General features: G+C 36.6%; 1 non-coding gene across 1 annotated transcript; it reads right to left on the minus strand.

The window, feature by feature from the left end:
• Positions 1 to 2923: 2923 nt before the first annotated feature.
• On the minus strand, positions 2924 to 3026 carry LOC115859961 (U6 spliceosomal RNA). The gene has a single exon (XR_004042279.1). It is a non-coding gene; the product is annotated as a U6 spliceosomal RNA (small nuclear RNA).
• Between the last annotated feature and the right edge of the window lie 1465 nt (positions 3027 to 4491).

Consider the following 4491-nt stretch of genomic DNA (forward strand, 5'->3'; position numbering starts at 1 on the left):
TCACATATTTTGTCATTTGTTTGTATTCAATCTGTTACCACATACATCTGTTGAGGTTTTTAATTTCAGTTATTGCCTTTTTTCATTTCTAGATGTTATTTGGTTCTTTTTAAAGTCTGTGTTTTTTTATAGTTTCCTATTTCTGGTAGAAATTTTAACATTTGTGACTTACTTTTATAACATGGTAAACACAATTGATTTAAAACATGTGTCTGAAAAGTTCAACATCTGAACTCTGTCTCTGCTGACTCTGGTTTATGTTGGTTCTTGCTCATGTTATATTGTTGCTTTCTTTTTTGTCTCAGAAACTTTGATTACTTGCTAGCCATTGTCCTTGAAAAATTATTTTGGGACACTTCCTGAGGCATAAGATGGATTTTCCCTCCTCAATATAGGTTTTTGATTTACCTCTCTTAGGTCTCTAAGCATGTTTAGTTGGGACAACTTCAAACCAAATTTAAGTTCTGTGAGTCATTACTCCACCTAGACCTTGCTTACCTAGTGTGCAACAACATGGGAGACTTGTCTGCTGTTATAACCACACAAGTATGTTTCTTTTTGATTTTCCTGTTCTTTTTCCTTTCCTACTTGGTTCAAAACCACAGCAGTCCATTCCACAAATAATCAGAGTTTGAAGGAAATACAGTGGGTCAACCTCTCTTTTGTTATGACTGAGGGTGTGGTTCAATATAAAGGTCTCCCACAAGACTTTTTCCCCACACCCAAAATATCAAAATGCAAGTACTTGTAGCATTAGTTCATACCTTTGGACATAGGCAACTTTGGTGTTCTAATATTATACTTCTGTTTGCCCATTACTAGAACCACAAATTCTATGGCTGTTTTAAAATTCTTTATTTTTACTGGGCGTCATCATGCTATGTCTAGGCATGAGTTTCTATTTTCCCTCATGAAAATAATTCATTGGACTTCTTATTTATTAATTGTATTTTCATCATTTCTGGAATACTCTCAGCTGTTATCACTTCAGGTATTGTGTCTACCATGCTTTGTATCTCCTCTCTCTGGAACTCCAGTTACATTTACGTTAGACTCTCTAATTCAGTCCTCATCATTTCTTAACTTCACTTTAATATTTTTCACTCTTTCTGTGTGATACTGTGTTCATTTGCTAGAGTTGCTGGAACAAATTACCGTAAATTTGGTGCCTTCAAACCACAGAAATTTATTCTCTCATGGTTCTGAAGGGTTGAAGTCCAAAATCAAGGTGTCTTCAGGGTTTGCTCCTTCTGGATGCTCTGGGGAAGAATCTGTTCCATGTCACTCTCTTACTTCTTGTGGTTGTTGGCAATTCTTGGTGTTCCTTGGCTTGTAGACCCATCACTCCATTCCCTGCCTCTGACTTTACATGGTCTTTCCTTATGGGTCTTCTCATCTGTATCTGTGTTTCAAATCTTCCTCTCCTTTCTCTTATAGAGACAACAGACATTGGATTTAGAGCCCACCCTAAATTTAGGATGAACTCATCTCAAGATTATTAACAATCACATCTGCAAAAACCCTATTTCTCAATAAGGTCATATTCATAGGTGCCAAGGATTTTCTTTAAGATTTATTTATTCATTAATTTATTTATTTTTGGCTGCGTTGGGTCTTAGTTGCAGTGCACGGGATCTTCACTGAGGCATGCAGGATCTTTCATTGCAGCACATTGGCTTCTCTCTAGTTGTGGCATGTGGGTTTTCTCTTCTCTAGTTGTGGTGCACAGGCTCCAGGGTGCGTGGACTCTGTAGTGGTGCACGGGTTCCAGAGCATGTGGGCTCTGTAGTTTGTGGCACGCAGGCTCTCTAGTTGAGGTGTGCAAGCTCAGAGGTCGTGGCACGTGGGCTTAGTTGCCTCATGGAATGTGCGATCTTAGTTCCCTGACCAGGGATTGAACCCATGTCCCCTGCATTTTAAGGCAGATTCTTTACCACTGAACCACCAGGGAAGTCCCAGTGCCAAGGATTTGAACATATCTTTTTTGGGGACACAATTTAACACACTGCAGCTACATTCTGATTAATCTACTTGTATAAATCTTCCTGTTTATTAATCTATCTTTAGTTGAATCAAATCTGCTGTTCAATGTATTCATTTATGTTTTAAAATTTTCAATTATTAAATTTTCATTATTCAAAATGCTTAGTCTTTTAGATTCTTCTCTGCACATTTTGAAAACCAGTCCTTAATTTTTGTAAATATATAATAACATGACTATCTATATTTTGTGTCAAGTTACTGCAATATCTGGAGTTTCATGCATCCTTTCCTATTTTGTTGTTTCTCTTGGTTAAGAGTGCCTTGTTTTCTCATGTGTTTAGTGAATTTTGTCTGAGTAGTTCAATTTCATTGAAAATTTGCTTTTAAAAATTCATGGAGACCTGGTATTATGTGGGTTCCTTCAGAAAGTGTGTGCATTTTGTTTCTGCCAGAGCTAAGGATAACATTTTATTTGGAGCTACATTAAATTTTTAGTTTGAGAGTTTAAGAATGATTCAGACACTATAAATTTGCACCTTAAGTGCAAATTTAATCTCACACCTTAAGCCAGATTATGAATTCAGTGTTTTAGGACTGTTGCTTTCCTCTGCTAAACTGCCAAGTTTCAGACAGATTTTCATGTAATCTTTGGTGAAAGTGAGCAGTATTTCTAGTTCTCTCTTACATTAAGGTGAAACCCTTTGGGGTCTTTGACTTAAACGGGGAAAGATCTCTTCTTATAGTCCCCATTTTGAGCAGATCACAAAATTTTCCTCCTGTACTCCATGTGCCATGAGACTATGAAAACTGATACCCAAGTTCACCTAGTTTAGCAAAGGCCCTCAAATTCCTTTTACCTACCTGGTTCACACCATCACTATATCCCTGGATTGAGAATTTCTTACTTTCTTTGCTGCTCAAAAGTGCTTTTTTTTTTTTTTTTAATATGGAATGCTTCACAAATTTGTGTATTATCCTTGTGCAGGGGCCATGCTAATCTTCTCTGTATCATTCCAATTTTAGCATGTGTGCTGCCAAAGCAAGCATTCAACAGTGCTCTTAATAAAACATTTTAAAGTTTTTATCTAGCAGCTTAGTTATTTAAAATAAGAAGTTTAGTCTAGTAATATTGTCTGTTGTCTTATCAGAAACAGAAATCCTCTTTTTCGTTTTAATCAATTTGGATGATTTCTATTATTTTAGAAAATTATCTCCACCACATACATTTAAAAAATTGATTGTCCTAATTTTTTTTTTTACTATATTCTCTCAAGGGTTGTAAAATTTTAACTATATCTGTGGTTATGGCCCAATTTTTATTTATAGTTAATTTTTACATTTCCTCTCTCTTTTTCTAATGTGATCAGGCCAATATAATTAATATAGACAAATAGTTGATTAAAAAATGTGATAAGAACTATGGAATTTCTATGAGTGTGTTATGGAGGTAAACACAAGAGACATTTTGTCAAGACTAAATAGGAATATGTATGTAAAGTTCTTAGCACACTGTTTCATACTTGATAAAACCTCAATAGATATTGATGCTGAAAGCTCAGCCTCTGTGCACCAATGCCAAATCGAATCTTGGAGACAGAGTTTTGGTTGAAGTAGAAAAGAATAGCTTTATTGCTTTGCCAGGCAAAGGTGGACACAATGAGCTCCTGCCCCAACAACTATGTGTCCCAACAGGGGAGGATTTGATGAGGAGTTTTATAGCAATGGTTCAAGGGTGAGGTTGCTGATAAGATTAGTGTGTGTGCAGGGCCTCTACTCCTCTAATCTGATCTCAGGTAATCTTCTTGATGAGTTTCTCTGGTTCCTTTAATGTAGCCTCAGGAGGCCTTTCTCTGGTATGAAGAATAATGACATGTTAAAGGGCTTAAAGACATTGTTATGTGCATCCCTTGAGGTGGAACCAGGACCATGCCTTAAGGCTGCACTATTGTTTCCTGGCTGCCCCTCCCTTGTCTTTTCATCCCTTCCTTTCCCAGGTTAGCAACTGTTGGAATCTGCCCTTTGGAACTCAGGGAAGGTCATGGAGACAGAGTCAAGAAACAGGAGACAGAAAGGATTTTGTGCCCAGGAGCCCCTCAGGGGTTCTGCTCAATTTCAATATTAAACTTTACAGTATTAAGGAAAGCTTTCTTAGAGAAAGCAGAGGGTAAGAATTGTCCAGACAAAGGGTATCAGTGGATGAGTGGGAAAAGTTTAGTACTGATAAAACTTAGAGCAACTAAATAAATTTTAACATAATTGAAGCATAGAATAAAAGAGTGGTAATGGCAGGGGTTGAGGTTGAAGACCTAAGAGTAAAGCATATCATGTAGAGCCTGGTAGGCATAATAAGGAATCTGGACTTTATTCTAAGAGAAACATAGTTATTGAAGGGTTTCAAGCAGGAAAGTCTCCTGATTTTTTTAAAGTAATTTTTTAAATTGTGGTAAAAGTCACATAATATAAAACACATGATTTTAACCATATTTAACTGTACAGTTCAGTGGCACT

This window comes from Globicephala melas, chromosome 1, assembly GCF_963455315.2.
Source record: "Globicephala melas chromosome 1, mGloMel1.2, whole genome shotgun sequence".
Lineage (NCBI taxonomy): Eukaryota > Metazoa > Chordata > Mammalia > Artiodactyla > Delphinidae > Globicephala > Globicephala melas.